The 16,636-nt window shown below is 50.2% G+C and overlaps 1 long non-coding RNA gene across 1 annotated transcript; it reads left to right on the top strand.

Annotated features, from left to right (window-relative positions):
• Nucleotides 1–4,397: 4,397 nt before the first annotated feature.
• LOC113225342 lies at nt 4,398–16,116 on the top strand. The gene is made up of 3 exons (XR_003310002.1): nt 4,398–4,455; nt 8,507–8,936; nt 15,876–16,116. It is a non-coding gene; the product is annotated as an uncharacterized LOC113225342 (long non-coding RNA).
• Nucleotides 16,117–16,636: the final 520 nt, after the last annotated feature.

Here is a 16,636-nt window from a genome sequence, read left to right as displayed (position 1 = left end):
TTTGGAACTTGCCCCAGTCACATGGCTGGGAAGAGATGGAGGTGAATGGTAAGAGAGCATTGTGGGGTTCAGTGGGGGTGTGAAGAAACCTGAAAGTGTTTAAGATCCTTCAGGGACAGACCCAACTATTCACTGTGCCAAAATCATTCCTGTCTTCATTCTTTCATTCTACTGCTATTTCTTGTTTTTGTTTCGTTGTGTTTTGTTTTTGAGACAGAGTCTTGCTCTGTCGCCCAGACTGGAGTGCAATGACGCGATCTCAGCTCACTGCAGCCTGTACCTCCTGGGTTCACGTGATTCTTCTGCCTCAGCTTCCGAGTAGCTGGGATTACAGGTGCGCACCACCACGCCTGGCTAATTTTTTGTATTTTTAGTAGAGATGGGGTTTCACCATGTACAGAAGTCTTAAACTTCTGACCCCAAGTGATCCGCCCGCCTCGGCCTCCCAAAGTGCTGGGATTACAGGCGTGAGCCACCGTGCCCTGCAATGTTTCTTGAGAATCTTCTATGTGCCAGGTGTGTGTAGGGGACTGTGGTGACCAGCTTCCAAGATGGCCTGATGCTGCCCACCTCCTGATGTCTGCATCCTTGCGTAGTCCCCTGCTGGCAGGACCGGGAAGCAAAGGATTACTTTGCTTCCAACGTTAGGTTATGAGAGACTGCGGCTTCTGCCTTGGATGGTGTCTCACTCTCTTGCCCTCCCTCTTCTTTGGTTGCCTGCTCTGGGGGAAACAAGCTGCCACGGTGTTTGCAGCCCTATAGAGAGGCCCACGTGGGAAGGAGCCAAAGCCCCTGCCAATAGCCAGTGAGGAACTTGGGCCTGCCAACCACCACATGACTGAGCCTGGACAGAGCCTGGTCAGGCTCCAGCCCTGGTCAGGTCAACATGTGAGCCTGGACACAGCCAGGTCAACCCTCCAGCCCTGGTCAGGCCTTGAGATGACTGCAACCTCATGAAGACCCTGCTTGCAGAAACTGTGGGAGACAATAAATGCTTAGTGTTGTAGGCTGCTAAGTTTTGAGGGTAATTTGTTAGATAGAAATAGAAAACTAGCCAGGTATGGTGGCTCATGCCTGTGAGTCCCCAGATCCCAGCACTTTGAGAGACTGAGGCTAGAGGATCACTTAAGCCCAGGAGCTCGAGACCAGCTTGGGCAACACAGTGAGACCCTCCATCTCTGTAAAAAAGTTTTTTAAAAATTAGGAGGGCAGGCCGCGCGCAGTGGCTCACGCCTGTAACCCCAGCACTTTGGGAGGCCGAGGCAGGCAGATCACCTGAGGTCAGGAGGTTGAGACCAGCCTGGCCAACATAGTGAAACCTCATCTCTACTGAAAATACAAAATTTAGCTGGGTGTGGTGACAGGCGCCTGTAATCCCAGCTACCTGGGAGGCTGAGGCAGGAGAATCACTTGAACCCAGGAGGTAGAGATGGCGCCACTGCACTCTGGCCTGGGCGACAAGAGCAAAACTCTGTCTCAAAAAAAGGAAAGAAAAGAAAAAAAAACTAAATCAGGGATATATCAGTAAACAAAATTGACAGAGCTTATGGAGGAGGCAGACAGTGAACACAAGAAGTAAGTTTAAAAAAAAAACAAAAAACCCGGCAGGCCACGGTGGCTTGCGCCTGTAATCCCAGCACTTTGGGAGGCCGAGGTGGATAGATCACCTGAGGTCAGGAGTTTGAGACCAGCCTGACCAACATGGAGAAACCCCATCTCTACTAAAAATACAAAATTATCTAGGTGTGGTGGTGCATGCCTGTACACCGGGAAACTGAGGCAGAAGAATCGCTTGAAAAGGAGGCCGAGGTTGCGATGAGCCAAGATCGCGCCATTGCACTCCAGCCTGGGCAATGAAAGCAAAACTCCATCTCAAGAAAACAAAACGCAACAAAACCCTTGGCCGGGCATTGTGGCTCACGCCTGTAATCCCAGCACTTTGGGAGGCTGAGGCGGGAAGGTCAGGAGTTCAAGATCAGCCTGGCCAACATGGTAAAACCCCATCTCTACTAAAAATACAAAAATTAGCATACAAAAATTAGCCGGGTGTTGTGGCAGGCATCTGTAATCCCAGCTACTCGGGAGACTGAGGCAGAAGAATTGCTTCAACCCAGGAGGTGGAGCTGGCAGTGAGCTGAGATCGCACCACTTCACTCCAGCCTGGGCAACAGAGCAAGACTCCATCTCGCAAAAAAAAAAAAAAAAGAAAAAAAAACCCTACAAAAACCCCAGTGTTTTAGAGAGAAGTAAGTGTTTTGGAGAAAATTAAAGCAGGGAAATGGGGTAGACATGAGGGAGGCTTTATTTATTTATTTATTTATTTTTGAGACAGGGTCTTACCTCGTCACCCAGGCTGGAGTGCAGTGGCTCAATCTTGGCTCACTGCACCCTCCACCTCCCAGGCTTAAGCCATCCTCTCCTGCCTCAGCCCCCCAAGTATCTGGGACTACAGGCACACGCCACCACGCTGAGCTAATTTTTTATTTATTTTTATTTTTATTTTTTGAGATGGAATCTTACTCAGTTGCCCAGGCTAGAGTGCCGTGGTGCCATCTTGGCTCACTGCAACCTCTGCCTCCTAGGTTCAAGTGATTCTGCTGCCTCAGCCTCCTGAGTAGCTGGCACCACAGAAATTGTAGTTTGCATGCAGGAGTACTGACATTTCAGAGATCTTCCAACAGTTATTGGGATAACTGGTAAACAATTTAACTCCAGCTGAGTGGCTGTAGTTGTAGGTTGTTATTTCTGTTTTCCCTCTTTGGAGCAAACAAAATACAAAGCGTGTCTCCACTGCACAGCAGAAAATGCCAAAATAAGGACCTGACCTGTCCATTTGGCTTGTCTTCCCTCCTGGTAACAGACTTGTTGCTTGTAAGTGACCCACGGCCTGAGGATGCCCTCTTCCTATGCCCTTCTCCCCCTCAACCTAAGGATGCCTGCTTTGTCCTAGAGCGCATCCTCAGAGCCCGCTGGGGCTCCCCTCCAGCAGACTCATGGTCATAGCAACCATAATGACCAGATCAAGATGGACAGACAGTGCAGCAAGCCTGAAGTTATACTTAGAGGACAAAGGAACATCTGGACTTTCCTAGAAAATGGAAGGCAAGGCCGGGTGCGGTGGCTCACGCCTGTAATCCCAGCACTTTGGGAGGCCGAGGCGGGCGGATCACTTGAGGTCAGGAGTTCAAGACCAGCCTGACCAAATGGCGAGACCCTGTCTCTACTAAAAATACAAAAATTAGCCGGGCGTGGTGGCACGTGACTGTAGTCCCAGCTACTTGGGAGGCTGAGTCAGGAGAATCACTTGAACCCAGGAGGCAGAGGTTGCAGTGAGCCGAGATTGTATCACTGCACTCTAGCCTGAGTGACAGAGGGAGACTCTGCCTCAAAAAAAAAAAGAAAGAAAGAAAGAAAATAGGCCGCGCGTGGTGGCTCACGCCTGTAATCCCAGCACTTTGGGAGGCCAAGGCGGGCGGATCACAAAGTCAGGAGATCAAGACCTTCCTGGCTAACACGGTGAAACCCCGTCTATACTAAAAAATACAAAAAATTAGCCAGGCATGGTGGCGGGTGTCTGTAGTCCCAGCTACTTGGGAGGCTGAGGCAGGAGAATGGCAAGAACCCAGAAGGCAGAGCGTGCAGTGAGCCAAGATCACACTACAGCACTCCAGCCTGGGCGACAGAGTGAGACTCTGTCTCAAAAAAAAGAAAAAAGAGGCCGGGCCCGGTGGCTCAAGCCTGTAATCCCAGCACTTTGGGAGGCCGAGACGGGCGGATCACGAGGTCAGGAGATCGAGACCATCCTGGCTAACACGGTGAAACCCCATCTCTACTAAAAATACAAAAAAACTAGCCGGGCGAGGTGGCGGGCGCCTGTAGTCCCAGCTACTCCGGAGGCTGAGGCAGGAGAATGGCATAAACCCGGGAGGCAGAGCTTGCAGTGAGCTGAGATCCGGCCACTGCACTCCAGTCGGGGCGACAGAGCGAGACTCCGCCTCAAAAAAAAAAAAAAAGAAAAAAGAAAAGAAAAGAAAATGGAAGGCACAAAGTAGTCAAATACCCCCCAAGATTCCCACACATCCTGGAGGGCCAGAGGAGTCATTCATGTATTCATTTGCACATTCTTCCAACAAATATATTTGGAAAACCTACTGTGTGCCAGGACTGGGCTAGGGACTGAAAAATAACAGTAAGAGGAAGTTTCAGCCCTGGGAGCACTTATAGCTGGCAGCAGGTAGACCAGTGCACAGGCAAGGGTGTAGTGCTTCTGGTGAACTCAGGAAGGACACGCATCCCAGTCCAAAGGGAGGAACAGGGAGGGAGTGTCTGTGATGTCACAGGAGGGTTCCATGAGCAATGACTTATAAGCTGAGACCTGCAGGATGAACAGGAGTTATGTGAAGAGGAGAACATAGTCCAGGCAGGGGCTGGGGAAGCTTGTGCCAAGGCACTGAGGTGAGAGAAGTGGTAGAAAAGGCAGAGCATGGAGGGTCTTTTGAGCTTCATCCATAAGGACTGTGGGGAAACACTGAAGGTCTGGAGTCAGGGAGTGACATAATCTCATTTGCATTTTATTTTACTTTGATTTTGATTTTTTGAGTTGGAGTCTTCCTCTGTCGCCCAAGCTGGAGTGCAGTAGTAGCAGGATCTCAGCTCACTGAAGCCTCTGCCTCCTGGGTTCAAGCGATCCTCCTGCCTCAGCCTCCCAAGTAGCCGAGATTACAGGTGCCTGCCACCATGCCGGGCTAATTTGTTTGTATTTTTAGTAGAGACGGGGTTTCACCATATTGCCCAGGCTGCTCTTGAACTCCTGACCTCAAGTGATCCACCCACCTCGGCCTCCTAAAGTGCTAGGATTACAGGTGTGAGCCACCGCACCTGGCCTATGTTTTATTTTATTTTTGAGACACAGTCTAGCTCTGTTGCCCAAGCTGGAGTGCAGTGGCACGATCTCAGCCCACTGCAGCCTTGACCTCTCTGGCTCAAGCAGTCCTTTCCCCTCAGCCTCCCAAGTAGCTAGGTCTAATTGGTCACCATACCCAGCTAGTTTTTAATTTTTTTTTTTTTTTTTTTGAGACAGAGTCTCGCTCTGTCACCCAGGCTGGAGTGCAGTGGCCGGATCTCAGCTCACTGCAAGCTCCGCCTCCCGGGTTTACGCCATTCTCCTGCCTCAGCCTCCCGAGTAGCTGGGACTACAGGTGCCCGCCACCTCGCCCGGCTAGTTTTTTGTAATTTTTAGTAGAGACGGGGTTTCACCGTGTTAGTCAGGATGGTCTTGATCTCCTGACCTTGTGACCCGCCCATCTCGGCCTCCCAAAGTGCTGGGATTACAGGCTTGAGCCACCGCCCCCGGCCTATTTTTAATTTTTTTTTTTTGGAGAGATGGAGTCTTGATATGTTGCACAGGCTGGTCTTGAGCTCCTGGTCTCAAGAGATGCTCTCCCCTCAGCCTCCCCAGGCACATTTGCATTTTAGAAACATCACTTTTGTTGCTATTATTGATACCCTCAACACAGAGACACACACATACATTTTGTAGCCTGTGGCTGAACACGCATGGCTGAGGCAAGGGCCTTTAGGAGACCACAGCCCTGGCTGACCCAGTCCCCAGGGTGTTGGGGGAAAAATGACAGCCTATCCTCTTCTCTGCACCCCACCCCATCCAGCAGACTTCAGGGTCAGGTTCTGAGGGCTGCTATATTGGGCTTTGGTGGGTGAGGGCTTTATCCCACCTCTGTCCACACTGGGTGAGCTTCTCCCTGGGATGGAGGGATTCTTTGTATCTCCAGGGTGGCAGGGCCTCCTCCCCAGAGCCACAGCGCCCAAGATAACAGGGCAGCCCGGGAGCTGTTTATGAAAAGGCAGCCGCGGAGGGGTGGGCAGGGCCCTGAGGAACAGGGACTGCTGCCACAGATAGCAATTGGGGCGGGGAAGGCTGTCTAAATTACAGCTCCCAGAATAGAGGGGCCCAGAGGGTGTGGCGGGGCGCCCTACCAAAGAAGCCCTGGCAGCCTGCCAGCCACGTCCGGGCTCCAGGCCCTGCCACAGGCAGAGGCAGGATGACCACATGCCGGGTGCGGCCCCGGGAGATGCCATTCATCTGCCAGGGCCACCGGGCAGCTTCAAGGTGGGGTTAGGCAGTGGCAGGGAAGTTCTTGGGGGCTGGGACAGAACCAGCCTAGTGTGACTTTCGAGAAGGGTTGAGGGTGGTGAGGGGAGGGAAGGGCTAGGATGAGGGATGACTGACATCTTGCCTGCTCCCAGAGGAGACTCTCCATTACACGCCTCTGTGGATATTTCATACAAGTGTGAAATACTCTGAAAATAACAAGAATGACAGCATGCAAATAGCAGCCGTGTGTCAGGCAGCACTCTAAACAATAACATACATCACTTCAGTTCACCCTCCCAGCTCCCATGACCTAGTTATTATCATCCCCATTTTATAGATGTAGAAACAGAGGCACCAAGAGTTCAAGTACCTGCCAAGGAGAATTGGTGAGTGGTAAACCTAGGACTTGAACCTGGGTGTGTCTGACTCTGGAGCCTAGACTCAGTCACGCAATCTATTTGGAGCCCTTCTCCTCCCTGGGGCTCAGTTTTCTCATCTCTCACATGGGATCATAGTCTGTTGCTCTGTACCAGCCTCCCAAGAGCTGTGTTGGAATCACATGGGGACAGGTGTGATGTGCTGGGAAGTGCTTCAAGCCTGAAGGCCTGCCTGAACTGTGTGACTTGTCCACTCTAAGCCTGTTTCCTTGCTCACAAAATGGAGATAATTGGCCAGGTGCGGTGGCTCACGCCTGTCATCCCAGCACTTTGGGAGGCTGAGGCGGGAGGATTGCTTGAGCCTAGGAGTTTGAGACCAGCCTGGGCAACATGGCGAGACCCCATCTCTACCAAAAATTTAAAAAATTAGCCAGGTGTGGTGGTGCGCGCCTGTACTCCCAGAAGGCTGAGGCAGGAGGATCTCTTGAGGTCTAGGCTGCAGTGAGCTGAGGTTGCACCACTGCACTCCAGCCTGGGCAACAGAGCAAGACCCTGTCTCTAAAAAAAAAAAAAAAAAAAAAGCGGGGGAGGGGGTATGATGATAGATCCCTCACACGTTCCTTTGATAATCTGATGAGATTATCAGCTGGGTTCAGTGATTCACACCTGTAATCCCAGCACTTTGGGAGGCTGAGGTGGGTGGATCACTTGAGGTCAGGAGTTCCAGACCAGCCTGGCCAACATGGTAAAAATCTCATCTCTAGTAAAAATACAAAAATTAGCAGGGTGTGATGGCGTGCACGCCTATAATCCCAGTGACTTGGGAGGCTGAGGCAGGAGAATTGCTTGAACCCGGGGAGGTGGAGGTTGCAGTGAGCCAAGATTGCGCAACTGCATTCCAGCCTGGGCGACAGAGTGAGACTCAAAAAAAAAAAAAAAAAAAAAAAAACAGAGAATCTGATGAGATTATATATGTGCGAAAGTATTCCTGTATTTGAAGGTAGTTTTATAAATCAGAAAGTGTAACATTTCAAGTTATGAGGAAGCTGAATATTTATAAAGGCAGTTCCAGTTCACAAGGGAAACTCACCTATGTCTCCGAGGAGCATCCCTTTTTCAAATGAAGAATTACCCCCTTTATTGTTTATTCTTGGGAGAGATTCAGTTTTTCTATAAGGAGTGGCTTAAAGCAAGACACGCCTACATTCATTTTCTATGAGGATTTGCTGCTTTGAAACTGTCTTTTTTCACCTGCTTGTAGCTAAAATGCTGATTTTCAGATGAGGCTGGGGAAGCCCCGCCTCTCCCTGAGTTCCCAGCTCCACCTGTCTCCTGGACTATGTAGGGTTCCACACAGAGAAAGGTTCAGTCCCGATGACCCTCATCCCCAGGCTGCTGCTCGCTTTCCCAGCCTCGTTCCCTCCCAGATGTATTACCTTTTTTTTCTTTTCTTTTTTTTTTCTTGAGACAGAGCCTGGCTCTGTTGCCCAGGCTGGAGTGTTGCAGCACAATCTCAGCTCACTGCAACCTTCGCCTTCCAGGTTCAAGAGATTCTCTTGCCTCAGCCTCCTGAGTAGCTGGGATTACAGGCATGCACCACCACATCTGGTTAATTTTCTTTTTTTTTTTTTTTTTGAGACAGAGTCTCGGTCTGTTGCCCAGGCTGGAGTACAATGGTGCGATCTCTGCTCACCGCAGCCTCTGCCTCCCGGGTTCAAGCGATTCTCTTGCCTCAGCTTCCCGAGTAGCTGGGATTACAGGCATGCGCCACCACACACGGCTAATTTTTGTATTTTTAGTAGAGACGGGGTTTCACCATGCTGGCCAAACTGGTCAATTTTTGTATTTTTAGTAGAGACAGAGTTTCAACATGTTGGCCAGGCTGGTCTCAAACTCCTGACCTCAGGTGATCCACCCGCCTTGACCTCCCAAAGTGCTAGGATTATAGGCATGAGCCACCGCGCCTGCTCCAGATGTATTACTTAATATCATGCAACATCCTCTAATCTGCCCCCAGGGGAAGTGCTGCAATGAACCTCAGAGGCTGGATCTTGCTGACTCATCTGGGGTGCTAAGGACAGGTAAAGGACATGGAGTCCAGGACCAGGAGGGGACACCAGGTCAGCAGTTTCACTGATGCTCCCGTCATGACGATGACTGCCTCCCTCCTCCCCTTAGTCCCTGACTCAGTGTCTGCAGTGACCAGGCACCAGGCAGGGAGCAAGAAACCAAGCCTTTCCACCTGCTCCCACCAACTCCTATGGTGCTCCCTTTCCAAGCCTATGTCTCCTCTTCACCCGGTTCCTTATCAGGTACCCTGAGAAGCTGTCACCTTGGCAACTGTCACCTTCTGGTGAGATTTACAGTTGCACTGCTACATCTGCTTGTGGCATGGTAAAGTTGCACCAGGACCTCTGCTGTCCATGAGATCAAAGCTCCAAGCCAACGTGAGCACCCCCCTCCATCCTAGAGAGGATTCTGTGAGAGTCATCGAGAGGGAGTCACTCTCTCCAGGCAATCACGGGGGTGAGAAAGAAAAAAGAAGAGAGAGGGAGTTACTCATGTACTGACTTATTCAATAAATGTTTTTTTTGTTGTTGTTGTTGAGACGGAGTCTTGCTCTGTCGCCCAGGCTGGAGTGCAGTGGCCGGATCTCAGCTCACTGCAAGCTCCGCCTCCCGGGTTTACGCCATTCTCCTGCCTCAGCCTTGTAATCCCTACTATGTGTCTGGTGCTGTTCTAGGCACCAGGGGCACAAACAGTGTTGCCCACATGGAACTCACATTTAATGGGAGCAGCAGCCAACAGGTAAATATATGGAATGCCATATGATGATAGATGCTATGAAGAACATAAAGCAGGGAAGGCATGTTGAGAGCAGGAAGGATGCTGTTTAACACAAGGCAGTTGGAGGATGCCTCTCTGATCAGGTGTTGAGCCCAGTGAAGGAAAGAAATGAGGCCGGGCGCGGTGGCTCAAGCCTGTAATCCCAGCACTTTGGGAGGCCGATACGGGTGGATCACGAGGTCAGGAGATTGAGACCATCCTGGCTAACCCGGTGAAACCCCGTCTCTACTAAAAAATAAAAAAAAAACTAGCTGGGCGAGATGGCGGGCACCTGTAGTCCCAGCTACTGGGGAGGCTGAGGCAGGAGAATGGCGTTAACCCGGGAGGTGGAGCTTGCAGTGAGCCAAGATCTGGCCACTGCACTCCAGCCTGGGTGACAGAGCGAGACTCCGTCTCAAAAAAAAAAAAAAAAAAGAAAAAGAAATGAGGGAGCCAGCCATGCAGGTACCTTGGAGAACAGCCTTCCAGCAGAGAGACCAGCAAGTACTCAGGTGGGAGTAGTCTCGGTGTGTTCAAACAGCAGTTAGGAGGCCAGCGTGCAGCTGCAGTGGCGTGAGCCATGTGGAGCCACTCAAAGGATAGAGTTGTGATTTATGGTGAAGCGAGTTTGAAGGATGGAAGTCGGCTGTAAAAATCTTCCTCAACTCTGGCCGGGCGCGGTGGCTCACGCCTGTAATCCCAGCACTTTGGGAGGCCAAGGTGGGTAGATCACCTGAGGTCAGGAGTTCGTGACTAGCCTGGTCAGCGTGGTGAAAGCCCGTCTGTACTAAAAATACAAAAATTAGCCAGGTGTGGCCAAACAAAAATTAGCCAGCTACTCGGGAGGCTGAGGCAGGAGAATTGCTTGAGCCCAGGAGATGGAGGTTGCAGTGAGCGGAGATTGTGCCACTGCACTCCAGCCTGGGCAACAAGAGCGAAACTCAGTCTCAAAAAAAAAAAAAAAAGAAAAAGAAAAACCTTTCTCAACTCCAACCCAAGTCCCTCAAGCCAGTTAAGCTAGGATTAGAGTTCAGGGCCCAACCGGGCATGGTGGCTCATGCCTGTAATCCTAGCACTTTGGGAGGCCAAGGCAGGTGAATTACTTGAGCCCAAGAGTTCAAGACCAGCCTGGGCAATACAGTAATACCCCATCTCTACAAAAAAATACAAAAATTAGCCGGGCGCGGTGGCTCAAGCCTGTAATCCCAGCACTTTGGGAGGCCGAGACGGGCGGATCACGAGGTCAGGAGATCGAGACCATCCTGGCTAACACAGTGAAACCCCGTCTCTACTAAAAATACAAAAAACTAGCCGGGCGACGTGGCAGGCGCCTGTAGTCCCAGCTACTCCGGAGGCTGAGGCAGGAGAATGGCATATACCCGGGGGGCGGAGCTTGCAGTGAGCTGAGATCCGGCCATTGCACTCCAGCCTGGGAGACAGAGCCAGACTCCGTCTCAAAAAAAAAAAAAAAAAAAAAAAATACAAAAATTAGTCAGGCGTGGTGGCATGCACCTGTAATCCCAGCTACTCGGGAGGCTAAGGTAGAAAGATCACTTGAGTCCAGCCATTTGAGGTTGCAGTGAGCTGTGATCCTGTCACTATACAAAACAGTAAGACCTTGTCTAAAAAAAAAAAAAAAAAAAAAGAGTTCAGGGGTTTAGGGCCCAATTGGCTGCTGCTTCAGCTCTGATCGCATCTCAAAGTGGCCAGGCTTCCCCTGGAAGGCAGTGTTGCCTGCAATTTCTTTCTGCCCAGCTCTGGCCTTTCCCCCTAAACTGATCTCGCACTTCCTCACATCCCTGGAGACACCTGCCTGCCCATCTGCCCACTTGCCTGTACCCCTCACTTGGCAGTCAGCACACATCTGCTTAATGTCGCTATCACTTCACTTCCTTTTTATTTATTTATTTATTTATTTTTGAGATGGAGTTTTGCTCTTGTTGCCCCGGCTGGAGTGCAATGGCGCCATCTCAGCTCACTGCAGCCTCGATTGCCTGGGCTCCTGCAGTCTTCCCATCTCAGCCTTCCAAGTAGCTGGGACCACGGGCATGCACTACCATGCCAGGCTAATTCTTTTACTTTTTTCAGAGATGGTGTCTCACTAGGTTGCCAGGGCTGGTCTCAAACTTCTGGGCTCAAGAGATCCTCCTGCCATGGCCTCTCAAAGTGCTGGGATTATAGGTGTGAGCCACCGCGCCTGGCCATTATCACTTCTTTTTATATCTTCTCTCTCCAGCTAAATTGAGAGTAACTGGCGAGTGAGGACTAGTTTTAGATTTCTTGGAGTTTATAGTGCTGGGCACATTAGAAGTCTTGATAAATACACTTAAGGTGGTCAGGAATGTGAATGCTCAAATGAGGCCACCTTTTTTTTTTTTTTTTTTTTTTGAGACGGAGTCTCTCACTGTTGTCTGGGCTAGAGTCCTGTGGCACAATCTCAGCTCACTGCAACCTCTGCCTCCCAGGTTCAAGCAATTCTCCTGGCTCAGCCTCCCTAGTAACTGGGATTACAGGCATCTGCCACCACACCCAGCTATTTTTTTTTTTTTTTTGTATTTTTAGTAGAGGCGGGGTTTCACCATGTTGGTCAGGCTGGCCTGGAACTCCTGACCTTGTAATTCACCTGCCTCGGCCTCCCAAAGTGCTGGGATTACAGGCATGAGTCACCACGCCTGGACTTTTTTGTTTTGTTTTGTTTTGTTTTGTTTGAGACAGAGTCTTGTTCTGTCACCCAGGTTGGAGTGCACTGACATGATCTTGGCTCACTGCAGCCTCCATCTCCCAGATTCAAGCGATTCTCCTGCCTCAGCCTCCTGAGTAGCTGGGATTACAGGCCTGTGCCACCATGCTAATTTTTTTTGTGTGTGTTTTTAGTAGAGACAGGATTTCACCATGTTAGCTGGGCCAGTCTTGAACTCCTGACCTTAAGTGATCTGCCCACCTCGGCCTCTCAAAGCGCTGGGGTTATAGGTGTGAGCCACCGCACCTGGCTGAGGCCACCTCTTTTCTTGGGGATGCTTGGGCTCCAAACAGCTTTCATTCATCAGCTTAAGATGAGCTTAAGGAATGCAGAGGGGGGCTGACTGACAGGAACAGGCACTGGAGACAATGGGGACATCCACGGTTCCCAGCAATGAAGTTGAGGTGAGACTTCCAATTCCTCTTCTCCCACCTTGGATTTGACCATCTGAATACCCCAAATTCCTGTCACCTGTAGGATGTCACCTAAGATGCGACTGTGGTCTTTCCACTCTTGGGTCCCAAGGAGGTACCACAGGGCCTACAATAAGGCAAGGAAGGCTCAGTGAGGTCCCCTGCTCACCCCACCCCCACTTCAATAGGAAGAGTTCTGCTTTTATTTTGCGTGTGTGTGTGTGTTTCCAGGTATTATTTTATTTGGAGAAAGGATTTGCTCCTAAGAACACACACACACACACACACACACAAGCACACGTACACGCAGGGTCTGCAAAACACTAGCGTGGCAGAAAGTGTTGGAAACTCATTCTAGACCTGGCATGAATTCGACCAGGTTCAGTCTTAGCCTCCTCTCTTAGAAATAAGGTCATCTGGGCCAGCCGCGGTGGCTCAAGCCTGTAATCCCAGCACTTTGAGAGTCGGAGGTGGCCGGATCACAAGATCAGGAGTTCAAGACCAGCCTGGCCAACATGGTGAAACTCCGTCTCTACTAAAAATACAAAAACTAGCTGGGCATGGTGGTGCGTGCCTGTAATCCCAGCTACTCTGGAGGGTGAGGCAGGAGAATTGCTGGAACCTGGGAGGCAGAGGTTGCAGTGAGCCGAGATCATGCGCGGAAATAAGGCCGTCTGGAAATATCCTTCCCATCACAGGATGATAGCTGGTACATTCTTCAAAGCAGTGTTCTCCAACCTGAATGTTTGTGATGTGGGCGAGTCTGACTCAGGGGGTATGTAGACCACATCTTGATAAATAATGCTTTTTTAAAAATTCCTAAAAGAGAATATTTGATTTCTGGAAGGACAGAGAAGAAACTAACAAGAGTGTTTACCTCTGAAGAGGAGAATTGGGAAGCTGAGAGCAGACGAAGGTGGAAGACTTACTTTTCACTGTGTTCTTTTTTGTACCTTTTGAATTTTGTACCACATGCTGAATCTTTGACCCATTTGCAAGTATAAATAAAGGCACATTTATTTGGCTGAGCATGGTGGCTCATGCCTGTAATCCCAGCACTTTGGGAGGACGAGGCGGGTGGATCACCTGAGGTCAGGAGTTAGTGACCAGCCTGGCCAACATGGTGAAACCTCGCTCTACTAAAACACACAACTTAGCCGGATGTGGTGGCAGGCACCTGTAATCCCAGCTACCTGGGAGGTTGAGGCAGGAGAATCGCTTGAACCCAGGAGGCAGAGGTTGCAGTGAGCTGAGATGGCACCACTACACTCCAGCCTAGGCAACAGAGTGAGAATCTGTCTCAAAAAAAAGTACATTTATTTGAAAAAAAAATTAAAAAAAACATTTAGCACATTATTCGAATCCAAGGTGAAAAAAACAAACACCACAGGGCGCGGCTCACGCCTATAATCCCAGCACTTGGGGAGGCCGAGGCGGGTGGATCACCTGAGGTCTGGAGTTTGAGACCAGCCTGGCCAACATGGTGAAACCCCATCTCTAGGAAAAATACAAAAAATTAGCCGGGCATGGTGGCAGGCGCCTGTAATCCCAGCTACTCAGGAGGCTGAGGCAGGAGAATCACTTGAACCCGGGAGGTGGAGGTTGCAGTGAGCCGAGATCGCGCCATTGCCCTCCAGCCTAGGCAACAAGGGTGGAACTCCATCTCAAAAAAAAAAAAAAACCAACAACAACAAAAAACCAAACACCACAAATATGACCACCTGCTGTGACCTCCCTGGACTGATTGCCCCACAGGAAAGCCAGCAGGCTTGTTCCTGAGGCCTTTGGGAATTGCATGAGCTGCTGCCCAGCCCTAGTCACACAGGGTCACCCAGAGACTCAAGGAAAAAGGGGAGGTGTCACCCAATCAGTCTCTCCCTCAGGTGTGGCACCCAAGCTGGCTAAAGGGTGGCAGGTCCCAAACTGTCCATGTTCCTCTTACGGGAGCTGCCGAAGATGGCAGAGATGTTAAAACACAGCACAAACAAACAAACCCAATACACCCAGGAGGCCGCCTGAGCTCCCACAACACTGGCTGTATACCTTATAAAAACTGGATGTGTTGTGCTACCTGTGTATTCATCTGTGCCCTACCCCCACAGTGTCAATTCCTCCAAGGCAGGGACCATGTCTTATTCATCCTTGTGCATCCAGTGCCTAAGCCCAGCCCTGTTTATGAACTGGAGGCAAACACCTTTGGAAGGAAGGCTACTCCCAGGCCCTCGCCAGGCATCTGTGTCACTGCGGCTTCTGCTCCACCAACAACGAGCAGTTCGCAGCTTCTTTTTTTTTTTTTTTTTTTTTCCTTGAGACAGAGTCTCGCTCTGTGGCCCAGGCTAGAGTGCAGTGGTGCGATCTCCGCTCACCACAAGCTCCGCCTCCTGGGTTCATGCCATTCTCCTGTCTCAGCCTCCCGAGTAGCTGGGACTACAGGCTCCCGCCTCCACGCCCGGCTACTTTTTTGTATTTTTAGTAGACACAGGGTTTCACCGTGTTAGCCAGGATGGTCTTGATCTCCTGACCTTGTGATCTGCCCACCTCGGCCTCCCCAAGTGCTGGGATTACAGGCGTGAGCCACCGCACCCGGCCAGTTCGCAGCTTCTAAACAGCGTTCCAGCTGAGCCTCCTGCAATCCTGTAAAACAGGCTCTATTGCTATTATCACCATCTTCATCGAACCAATGAAGAAAGCAGTCTTATGTCTACCATCTTACCATCTTGTATTTTGTGGTGTGCCATTGGCCACTTCACTTTATTCCTTTGGTTTTGCACCTGTAAAATGGGTGCCATTATTTCTGACATACCCATGAGCCAGAGGACATGTCAGAATCAAGGGGTTAGAGTGGCTATGAGGCCAGAAGCTGTAAAGGAGCAGAGATCAAATTCAAACGTAGCATCTTTCCTTCTTCTTCTTCTTCTTTTTTTTTTTTTTTTTTGAGATGGAGTCTTGCTCTGTTGCCCAGGCTGGAGTGCAGTGGCACGATCTTGGCTCACTGCAACCTCTGCTTCCTGGGTTCAAGGGTTTTTGCTGCCTCAGCCTCTTGAGTAGCTGGGATTACAGGCATGTGCGACCACACCCAGCTGATTTTTGTATTTTTAGTAGAGACAGGGCTTTACCATGTTGGCCAGGCTGGTCTCGAACTCCTGACCTCAGGTGATCTACCTCGACCTCCCAAAGTGCTGGGATTAGAGGCATGAGTCACCACGCCTGGGCTTTTTTTTTTTTTTTTTTTTTTTGAGTCAGGGTCTCACTCTTGTCACCCAGGCTGAGTGCAACGGCATGATCACAACTCACTGCAGCCTTGATCTCGCAGGCTCAAGCAATTCTCCCACCTTAGCCTCCCCAGTAGCTGGTACCACAGGCAGGCACCACCATGCCCAGCTAATTATTATTTTTTTATTTCTTAGAGACAGGTCTCACTATGTTGCTCAGGCTGGTCTCAAACTCCTGGGTTCAAACAATGCTCCTGCCTTGGCTTCTCAAAGTACCAGGATTATAGGCATGAGCCACTGTGCCAGGTCCAAACCGAGCTTCTGAGTGGAAAAATTTCTGCTGCCCTCCCCCCCAGCTTCAGGAAGTGGGAGTCAACTCCAATCACTGTGGTGATGCAGAGAAAATACGGCTGATAAACCCCTTATTTTTCTCTCCTTATTTTTGGTCACCATTAGGAATTTGTTGACAGAGGGGGGACAAGAAAAGATACCATTATACTTATTATTATTATTTTGAAACAGAGTCTCATTCTGTCACCCAGGCTGGAGTGCGGTGGTATGATCTCGTCTCACTGCAACCTCCGCCCTCCAGTTTCAAGCAATTCTCCCGCCTCAGCCTCCTGAGTAGCTGGAACTGTAGAGGCACCTGACACTATGCCCGGCTAATTTTTTTTTTTTTTTGTATTTTAAGTAGAAATGGGGTTTCACCATGTTGGCCAAGCTGGTCTCGAACTCCTGATCTCAAGTGATCCACCCACCTCAGCCTCCCAAAGTGCTGGGATTACAAATGTGAGTTACCGCACCAGGCCCTATTATACTTTGTTAACCTTTTACTGTGGATCTACTGTGTACACAGGTGCTGGGGAGGTGAGTAATACAGCAAAAGAAAAAAGTTAACTCCCTCTGGCAGGCTGTTGCCTGCAGAGGATGTATTTGAATGAGAATCCCAGAATATT

This window comes from Piliocolobus tephrosceles, chromosome 16, assembly GCF_002776525.5.
Source record: "Piliocolobus tephrosceles isolate RC106 chromosome 16, ASM277652v3, whole genome shotgun sequence".
Lineage (NCBI taxonomy): Eukaryota > Metazoa > Chordata > Mammalia > Primates > Cercopithecidae > Piliocolobus > Piliocolobus tephrosceles.
This window is presented reverse-complemented; position numbering and strand designations above follow the sequence as displayed.